Below are 10986 nucleotides of genomic sequence, written 5' to 3'. Positions count from 1 at the left end.
CAGGGGAACAGCTCCCCACCCCACATCACCTCCACTCTGCCTCCTCCGCTGAGCACACAGCCCCCACTCTAAGTCTCCTCCAATCAGCGCCGCAAGCCTGGGAGGGGAGGAGAATTAGAGTGGCGCTGGCATGCTCAGCGGAGGAGGCAGAGCCGAGGTGAGCTGGGGTGGGCTCCTCGGGCGGAGTTAGCTGCTGTGGGGGAGGGGGGAGTCTCCCCAGGCGGGGTTAGCTGCTATGGAGGTGGGCTCCCCGTGCGGGGTTTGTCTCCCTGGGCGGGGTTAGCTGCCATGGAGGTGGGCTCCGTCTCCCTGGGTGGGGTTAGCTGCAGGGGGGGCAGCTGCTGCGCAGGGGGGACTCCCTGGGTGGGGGTGACAGGCTCCCCGGGTGGGGTCTGGGTTAGCTGCCGCGGGGGGACAGGGTTAGCTGGGAGGCGCAAGGTGGAAGTTTCACCTAGGGCACGAAACTTCCTTGCACTGGCCCTGGGTGGTGTTGGGGTCTAGTTGAGCTGTGATTAAAAAAAACAGCCAGGGGCACCTCTTCAGTACTGTGACGATTGGGGCATATGCCCCACACGCACACACGCAGCAGAGTTATACCGACCTAAGTTGGTAGAGGTGCCAACCCCCCTAGCCAGGGCAGGGCAGGGCAGTCCCTGCTCTCTGCCAGCAAAGTCGAGGCTGCGGGAACTCGGGGCGCTTCCCCCCCCCCCCCGCTTTGCTCTCCCCTCTGCCCAGCCCCGCTCCGGGCACTGCTCCGCGCGGGGCCCCGGGACGGGCCCCAGGAGGCAAGTCGGGGGCGCTGCGCCCGGCCCCCCACACACACCTGCCAAGGGCCGGGGCCGCAGGGCCCAGTTCCCAGCAGCTCGAGGGCCCCGAGGGGGGTTTCCGGGGTGAAACCGGCGCGCCGCGGCTCTGTCCTGCAGCATCCCGCTCCCCCGACACTCCGCCAGCCCGGCGGGCGCGGGGTCCCGGTCCCGGTCCCGGTCCCCGCCCGGCGCGGTGCTGCCGGGGAAGCAAACGGGCCAGTGCTGACCGCGCCCTGCAAGGCTGCCGCGGGCAGAGCCCCGCCGGGCTCCCTGCTCCGGCTTTGCCTCGCGCGCCGGCGCTGCTTTGGTCTCCGGGTCTGAGCCAGCCCCGGGGCGGGGAGCCGCAGCCCCCACGCTGGGCGCGTGCAGCAGAGCAGAGCCCCTGGAGCCGCCCCCTCCCCTTGCTGACCTAAAATGATTTTATTTAGCACGTTCTCGCAAACAAAATAACGTTGAGGCCCCAGCGAGGATCGAACTCGCGACCCCTGGTTTACAAGACCAGTGCTCTAACCACTGAGCTATGGAGCCACCTATCATTTCTGTTGATCTAAATGCTTGGTAATGTACTCTGTCTCCATCTCTAATGCAATTTAATTAACTATTACTGTATTCCAGGACACTCTTTAATCTGAATTAACCTATTTTTTACTGCATCTGGACACTCCTCTGATTCAGTAACAAGTATTTACTTTTTTTTTAAATCATAGACTTAAAAAAAAAAAATGAAAACTCTTTGTTGTCAGAGCTGAGTTAAAAATTCCCCAGGTCCTAACCTTCCCAAACTTTGATGTGGGGAGAACCTGGAGCCAACTTTTGTTGCAATAAATAGACTAATTTAAATATCAGCAATAATATGACCATTGATAGTAACTGAATAAAAATTAAGGTAAGTGTACAAGTATCTACATATTTACATTACACTCAATATGTTTATCTCAGGCTCAGCCTCTTCCAAGTATGTAATCAGAGCACATGATCATCAAGTGTGGTATATACAGTACACACCAGACAGTATAATGGACACTTCTAATTAGGATTTTCCTGCAGCTGACATAGGTAAAAAGTGTGCTAATGCATTATTTTCAGTAGATGAGCAAATCCACCAAACACTAACTCAGTGACCATTTCTGTGAGACAGCGCCATCCCTACAGAAATAAGACTGGAAATAGAAATATAGCAAAAAACAATATTTAAAAGGCATCACCAAAATGGGCTACCCAGAGTTTGCAGTGTTGTTCTAGCAGTATTGGTCCCAGGATATTAGGGTGGCTGAGGTAATATTTCTTATTGGATCAACATCTGTTGGTTCAAGCTTTTGAGCTGCACAGGGCACTTCTTCAGGTCTGGGGAAGGTACCTGTTACAGCTAAATACAAGGTGGAACAGATTATTCCCCATAAGTGGTTAGCACATATTCTAAGGCACCATTCAAGGTGAAGTGGCCTGTTAACATGTCGGCAGTCATACGGCAAGAAAAGGGAGCTAGTGGGTTACAGATTTCAGTAATAAGCTATTAAAAATCATGGTCTTAATAAAGGCACTGTTCAGTTATATAGCTTGTGAAAAGGGCTAAGATAAACAGCAGAAAGTTACTCTTATACCCTCAATGTAGACCCAGGGACTATATCAATATGACTGGTAAAACTTCTCCTCACAGACAAGCCCCTAGCACAGGGGTAGGCAACCTATGGCATGTGTGCTGAAGGCGGCACGCGAGCTGATTTTCAGTGGCACTCAGGCCTGGTCTACACTATGCATTTAAACCGAATTTAGCAGCGTTAAACCGAATTAACCCTGCACCGGTCCACACAACGAAGCCCTTTATATCGATACAAAGGGCTCTTAAAATCGATTTCTGTACTCCTCCCCGATGAGGGGAGTAGCGCTGAAATCGGTATTGCCATGTCGGATTAGGGTTAGTGTGGCTGCAATTCGACGGTATTGGCCGCCGGGCGGTATCCCACAGTGCACCATTGTGACCACTCTGGAAAGCAATCTGAACTCGGATGCACTGGCCAGGTAGACAGGAAAAGCCCCGCGAACTTTAGAATTTCATTTCCTGTTTGCCCAGCGTGGAGGTCTGATCAGCACGGGTGGCGATGCAGTCCCAAATCCAAAAAGAGCTCCAGCATGGACTGTACGGGAGATAGTGGATCTGATCGCTGTATGGGGAGACAAATCTGTTCTATCAGAGCTCTGTTACAGAAGACGAAATGCCAAAGCATTTGAAAAAATCTCCAGGCTATGATACAGAGTCCACAGCAGGGACTCAGCACAGTGCTGCGTGACAAGCATAATGGAAAGCCAAAGAATCAAATGGACACTCATGGAGGGAGGGAGCACTGAGGACTCCAGCTATCCCACAGTCCCCACAGTCTCCGAAAAGCATTTGCATTCTTGGCTGAGCTCCCAATGCCTGAAGGGTCAAAAACATTGTCCTGGGTTGTTCAGGGTATATGTCGTCAGCCCCCCCGTGAAAGAAAAGGGAAAAAAAATTGTTTCTCGCCTTTTTTCAATGTCACCGTATGTCTACTACATGCTGCTGGTAGACGCGGTGCTGCGGCGCTGAACAGCAGCATCCCCTCCTCTTCCTTTCCTGATGGCAGACGGTGCAAAATGGTGGAAAACTGTCCTCATCATCCCGTGAGTGCTCCTGGCTGGCCTCGGTGAGGTTGGCCAGGGGCGCCTGGGCAACAATGGGAATGACTCCTGGTCATTCCCGGCAGATGGTGCAAAAGGATTGAAAACCATCCTCATCATAGCAACTGGGGGCTGAGCTCCATCAGCCCCCCCCCCTTTCATGTCTAATGAAGATTCTGTACTGCCTGGATTATCATAGCAGCGGGAGGCTGCCTCCCCCTCATTTTATCTCACTAAAAAGTCAGTGTTTCTTATTCCTGCATTCTTTATTACTTCATCACACAAATGCGGGGGACAAATGCCACGGTAGCCCAGGAGGGTTGGGGAAGGAGGGAAGCAACGGGTGGGGTTGTTGCAGGGGCACCCCCTAGAATGGCATCATCATTTCTGCGGGATCTCTGGGGCTCTGACCCGGAGTGGCTGTGCTCTCTGATTCTCTAGTACACTTGCCCCATATTCTAGGCAAATGAATGCTGCTGTGTAGCACTGCAGTACCGCATCTGTCAGCAGCATCCAGTACACACACGGTGACAGTGTCAAAAGGCTAAATGAGCTGCATGGTTGCCATGCTAGGCGTCTGCCAGGGCAATCCAGGGAAAAAGGGCGCAAAATGATTGTCTGCCGTTGCTTTCACGGAGGAAGGATTGAGTGACGACATTTACCCAGAATCACCCGCGACACTGTTTTTGCATTGGGATCTCAACCCAGAATTCCAATGGGTGGGGGAGACTGCGGGAACTATGGGATAGCTACGGGATAGTTACCCACAGTGCAACGCTCCAGAAATCAACGCTAGCCTCGGTACATGGACGCACACCGCCGAAATAATGTGCTTTAGTGTGGCCGCGTGCACTCAAGTTTATACAATCTGTTTTAAAAAACCAGTTTATGTAAAATCGGAATAATCCCGTAGTGTAGACATACCCTCACACTGCCCGGGTCCTGGCCACTGGTCCGGGGGGCTCTGCATTTTAATTTAATTTTATATGAAGCTTCTTAAACATTTTAAAAACCTTATTTACTTTACATACAACAATACAACAATATAGTTATATATTATAGACTTATAGACAGAGACCTTCTAAAAACGTTAACATGTATTCCTGGCACACAAAATCTTAAATTAGAATGAATAAATGAAGACTCAGCACAACACTTCTGAAAGGTTGCCGACACCTGCCCTAGCATCTACATTATTTGTAAAGCCATAGCACCAGGATACATCACGAATAGGCCCAGAGAATGCTTTTTAGGAGATAAAAAGAAACTGGGCTATCTTCTGTCTAAACTGTGTGTATATGTATAACAAAAGCAATCATCTATTGGACACAGATGTTTGTGATATTTTCAGACCATCCCAGGCACCCCTTTCCTATTCCATTTTTGGCACATGCCAATCTGCCTGGGTGCTAACAGAGTCAGGCTGAAGTGCCTCTAACATCTATGCATACAGTTGCCCTTTAGCATGGGTTTACATGCCCTTGGTGTGATATAGATGTTACTGGAAGCCACTAGGTGGAACCTAAATACTGTATTAAAGAAAGGTAAAGTAAGGGGGGTGGAGGAGAGGGGAGAAGCAGCATTAGCAGATTCAAAAGGCTAAAGAGGGTGAATTTCATACATTTAAAAAAAATCAGGATAACAATTTAGTTTTTAAAATCTATTAGCCAGGCAAGAAAAGACCAAACTCTAGATACTATATAAAATCTCTGTTGACTTACTGGAGGATTAAACATGTTTTATGTACTAACCCCCCTTCAGCATTATTTCTTTTCAGGTGTTCAGTGAGATAGTGCTGATAAAAGTGAGGGATTAATAGCACCTGGCTAGAGACAGGCCCAGTTCAAAGGTCCCTTATGTAACTCTGCCAGCACAATACACATTTAATATATATGGTATAATTCTTCATGTAGAGGGTCAGTTCACAAAACCCTTTTACAAGAGAGTCTGTTGCAAGATAAAGAAATATAATGAAGGTTTTGTGGTGGCATTTGGAGAGGGACATGAAACTGTGAGCAGAAGGGTGTTATTCTTTTCTATGTGCTGCATCATGAGTCTGCTTCCTCTTCCTGGAGAGAGTCACAGCGGACGGCAAGATTTGAGGATCAAATCTTCAGACAAAGCATCGAGCTAGAAAATGTGTTAACTAATACATAGTCAAACACAATTAGGGCATGTCTTCACTGGCAAGGTTAAAGCGCTGCCATGGCAGCACTGGCAGCACTTTAACATGGCTTGTGTAGTCGCGGCATAGCACTGGGAGAGAGCACTCCCAGCGAACTAAAAAACCCCACCTCCACCAGGGGAATAGCTACCATGGTCTACACTGGCACTTTACAGTGCTGAAACTTGCAGCGCTCAGGGGTGTTTTTTCACACCCCTGAGCGAGAAAGTTGCAGCGCCGTAAAATGCCAGTGTAGACAAGCCCTTAGTGTGGACAAAGGCTGTTTAAATGTGTTAATTCATCCTGGTTAACCACTGCATTCCCCAAATGTCCTTCTCCCCACTAAGGGCAAAACTTGTGATTCAATCTGGAGTTACTCTGAATTTACCACAGTCTAACTGAGATCAGAGTCTGGCTCTTAGAATTCACATTCCATATGATCTTTCTGCATTGCTCTGAATTCAAATGCTAGCATGAGAAGTAAACCGCTGAAATGTCTCTTCAAGTAACTAGGCTTTAAACTATCCCTGAAATATCTATTACATGTTAAAAGCTTTCCAAACGTCTTTGCAAGACTAATTATCCTGCTACTTGTCAAATTTTGTTGTTTTGTAAGATCACCCCCTGGTCACACAAATCCAACTACCTGCTTTGGATGGCAGTAATCTGAAATAAATACCAGTGACGCCTCCCTTTACAAATGTGGCATGCCTCATAACAGGTTGTCGTGCCTCGTCTAGCTTTGTCCTCTTCATGTACACATCATTGTGCCGCAGGACAACCTTATGCACTAGTGATGAGCTCAGCATAAATACAGATCCGCAAAACAGGCCCACTTGCTTTTCCTTTGCAGCCTATATGTGAAAGGACTATGCACAACAGCTATCTTTTCACAGTCCCACTGTTTTTTTGTTTGAAGGATCTAGTATTGTTGACTAAAAAACAAATGAGCACCCTTCCCAACCCCTAAAACTCTGTAGTAACCTAATAATTCACAACCAAAATGTCAGTGAGTTTCACTTATTAATTATCAGTGGTTGAGTGAGGACTAATGGGGTACTTGGTCCTATACAAACACAGACCCTGTTTCAAAATCCATCGAAATCAGTGGAACTCTTTCCATTGACTTCAGTGGGGCTTGGATCAGGCCCTTGAGGCTGGTAGGCCAGGTGCTGAGTGTCCTCCACACCTACTGAAGTTATGGCTTTTGTTCTAATTTCTGCCTGAGGTATGAGGGTTTATATTCTCATCTGGCCAAATCGTGAGGTCCTTACTCAATTTCCTCAGGCCACGCTGCCATTGACTTCAGAGGGAGTTGGTGAAGTGAGGTGCCGTTTTCAGATGTGCACCTTTTTTTTTTTAAAGTATTGTTCTTTCAGTTACAGACATGATCCATTTGGCCATTATACACAGAAGGACAAAACAAGGTGTAAGATACAGCCAGATAAGTGTCAACAAAAACAAATTACAATTGTTTTTCATTATCATGCGCCATCTGGCATGGTGGACTGGTTATGAAGTCTTTCACCTATAGCGTGCTGGGAAACAATCCTGGCCCCACTGAAGTCAATGGTAGTCTTGCTGTTTACTTCAGTGGGTCCAGGTTTGCAGACCTGGGTCCAATCTAGCCCAGGTTGGCAATGGGTGAAAGTTGTAAGCATCTGAAGGTTGGTCTGGAGGCCTTTGTGAAATGACTTTGGTGGTCTCAATCCAGTTCCTAATGGACAAATGTCCTCATCTCACACACAAAAGTAGTACCACCACAATAGGCAACCTTGTTGGCTGTCTCTGGAGTGAGACCAGGAATTTAATGAGTTATGAAGACTAAACTCCTCTCTTCCTCCAGAAAAGAGGGACTCTCTACAATTGGGTTACAACACATTGGTAAGAGGAGTATGAAAAAGCCTGCACTATAGATTTGCTGTTTTGGGATTTCATTCTGCCGCCTTTGACGGACTTAAAATTTAGGATATAGAAGGACAAAAGTCCACAATCTTTAGGTTTAAGTAATAGAAGTGGGAGTGAAGCAGAAGTTTGGGGAAATAATTACCAATAAAAGTCTCATCTAAAAGGAAACCAGCTATATTCATTACTATCTCATAGGTCTCTGTCTGTGAATGGGCCAGCTATATATTTAATCTAAATAGGTATTTCTAATGGGCCTGTCATTATTGTATCTGAGCATCAAAACTGTTCTCTAGAGAAATGCAGCAGTATGTTAGCGTAATGCTACAAAAGGCTATCATTTACAACAGTATTGCTGCCTTATTCTGGACCATTATTGTGGAATATTGTAGTATTTTTTATTGGGGGGCTAACCTAAATCTTATGTACTATGGTTAATTTGGAGGATCCAAGTTGCTTAGAGAGTCTCTTGGTGTGGTTACATAACTCAATTTTCCCTAAGATTCGAAAGGGCTAATTTAATTTTACTCACTTCAGAGATTCCACTTTGACACAGGTTGGATTAGGTTTTGTCATTCATAAGAGTCTTTAATTGTAATAGAGTGTGGCCTGATGATAATGAGGATGCTGCAGGAACCAGGCTGAGTTGGCTGCAAGGAAAAGATGTTTTTATGTCAGCTACACAGCTTTAAAAAGGCTGGAACATTTCTTCCTTCATGCCTTGGGTGGAAAACATTCTGTGTCTCTTTATATTACAGCAAAAAAATTCTCCTCTCTGTTTTATACATTGAGAGGGCCTAATTCCTAGCTGAAGGACACAATAGTCTGCAAAGCACAGAGGCAGCTAGATTGTGGCTGGTCTTTGTAGGACACTGGTAGGGAGAACATGAGGATTGCTCATGGCTGGTGTCTCTACAAGTGCAAACCACCTCAAAAAGTGGGCATGGGGGAGGGTGATATAATGTCCACGTTCCTCTCTATACAAAAGCTGCAGCATCCTAAAGGTTGCAGTTCATGGTCTCTGGAACTAGTACACTCCCATCCAGAGCTCCCTGTAGGCTGATGTGGCTCCACACTCCCCCTCAGTCTGGGCTGTGTATGAGGCCATGTCTACACTATAAAATTAAGTTGAGCTAACTTACGTCGGCATACAGCTGCCACAGTAATTACATCACTTGTGAGTGTCTACACTTTGTTCTTTGTGTCGGCAATGCACGTCCTCACCAGGAGCGCTTGTATCAATTGTACTGTCAGAATGGGGCATTGTGAGATGACTCCGGAAAGCCAGTAACAGTCAACGAAAGCAACACAGTGTCTACACTGACACGGCATCAACTTTGACTCTATGCCGCTCATGGAGGTGGAGTTATTAAATTGGTGTAGCGGGGCAGTTACATCAACAGGAGTGAAATGTAAGTGTAGACACTTCCATAGTCAGGTTGACATAAGCTGCCTTGCGTTGTCCTAAGTCTGGAGTGTAGATCAGACTAAATTTGGCAGTCTGGCCTGAAGACAGCAAAACTCTGAACGTGAGGCCGAGAGAGCAGCTGCCACAGTGTTACTTGGTCTTACAAGGAAAGGATTTCAGCTTTTGCAGTTCAATTGGTTTATAACATTAAAAATGGATAGGCTCAACTTTCAAGGCAGGTTTTGCAAAATCTTTGTGAAGAGGCAGCAGGGCCTGCAGGAATGGGCACAACACTTGGGAATGACGAGGGCCTCGGTTCTAATCCTGACTTGTTGTGTGGTACTTAATCCCTCTGCCCCAGTTTCCCACCTGTCCAACACTTCCCTACTTATCTCACAGCAGCATGGCAAAATGAGTTTATTTGTTGCATGCTCTATGAATGTTCAGTACTATATTGTAAAAACTGGCTCAGAGGATTTCAAGTGGGCTGTAATCAAATAAAAGTCTTACACCAACATCATGACATGAACCTTTCCAGCCTCTGCATTTCTGATCATGGGGCAGGTTTGGTTTTTTTCTGCTGCTGTTTTCAGAACTGTGACCTGATTTCTGACAAAACCTCTAAATAGAATCCAGGATCTTTGTTCTACTGTAAACCATTTAGGCTGAAAATTTGAAAAGAGACTAAAGAACATTGGCACCCAGCTCCCACTGAGTTTCAATGAGACACGGGTCCCTAACTTTGCTAGGCTACCTTCTCTCTGTCATGCCCAGTTATGACCTGTGAATATCCTGGTCACCAGAGGATGAGGATCCACAAACAAAGGCACAAATGTTGGTTCAAGAGTTTTCAGTCACACTGAGTTTTGGGGGGAGAAAAATACCCCCATGTTAGGTTTGCACAGATAAGCATTTAAATCTCAGAAAAAGTTAAGTTTTGACACGGACCCTTAACTCTGCTCTTATCTGCACATATATACTCAGGGGTTGTACCGTATGACTGGAGAATTGCTAACATAGTTCCTATCTTTAAGAAAGGGGAAAAAGTGATCTACAGGCCTGTTAGTTTGACATCTGTAGTATGCAAGGTCTTGGAAAAATGTTTGAAGGAGAAAGTAGTTAAGGACATTGAGGTCAACTATAATTGGGACAAATTACAACATGGTTTTACAAAAGGTAGATCGTGCCAAGCCAATCTGATCTCCTTCTTTGAGAAGGTAATAGATTTTTTAGACAAAGGAAACACAGTGGATCTAATTTACCTCGATTTCAGTAAGGCATTCGATACGGTCCCACATGGGGAATTATTAGCTAAATTGGAAAAGATGGGGATCAATACGAAAACTGAAAGGTGGATAAGAAACTGGTTAAAGGGGAGACTACAATGAGTTGTACTGAAAGGTGAACTGTCAGGCTGGAGGGAGGTTACTAGTGGAGTTCCTCAGGGACTGTTTTTGGGACCAATCTTATTTAATCTTTTTATTACTGACCTTGGCACAAAAAGTGGGAATGTGCTAATAAAGTTTGTGGATGACACAAAGCTGGAAGGTATTGCCAATATAGAGAAGGACCGGGATATCATACAGGAAGATCTGGATGACCTTGTAAACTGGAGTAATAGTAATAGGATGAAATTTAATAGTGAAAAGTGCAAGGTCATGCATTTAGGGATTAATAACAAGAATTATTGTTATAAGCTGTGGACGCATCAGTTGGAAGTAACAGAGGAGGAGAAGGACCTCAGAGTATTGGTTGATCACAGGATGACTGTGAGCCACCAATGTGATATGGCCGTGAAAAAAGCTAATGCGGTCTTGGGATGCATCAGGTGAGGTATTTCCAGTAGAGATAAGGAGGTGTTAGTACCGTTATACAAGGCACTGGTGAGACCTCATCTGGAATACTGTGTGCAGTTCTGGTCTCCCATGTTTAAGACGGATGAATTCAAACTGGAACAGGTACAGAGAAGGGCAACTAGGATGATCTGAGGAATGGAAAACCTGTCTTATGAAAGGAGACTCAAAGAGCTTGGCTTGTTTAGCTTAACCGAAAGAAGGCTGAGG

The 10986-nt window shown here is 46.1% G+C and overlaps 1 non-coding gene across 1 annotated transcript; it reads right to left on the bottom strand.

Annotated features, from left to right (window-relative positions):
• Window positions 1–1261: 1261 nt before the first annotated feature.
• On the bottom strand, window positions 1262–1334 carry TRNAT-UGU. Its single transcript has one exon. It is a non-coding gene; the product is annotated as a tRNA-Thr (tRNA).
• Between the last annotated feature and the right edge of the window lie 9652 nt (window positions 1335–10986).

The sequence above is a fragment of the Mauremys reevesii genome, linkage group 3 (assembly GCF_016161935.1).
Source record: "Mauremys reevesii isolate NIE-2019 linkage group 3, ASM1616193v1, whole genome shotgun sequence".
Lineage (NCBI taxonomy): Eukaryota > Metazoa > Chordata > Testudines > Geoemydidae > Mauremys > Mauremys reevesii.
Note: the sequence above shows the minus strand (reverse complement) of the source record. Positions and strands in the feature narration are given on the sequence as shown.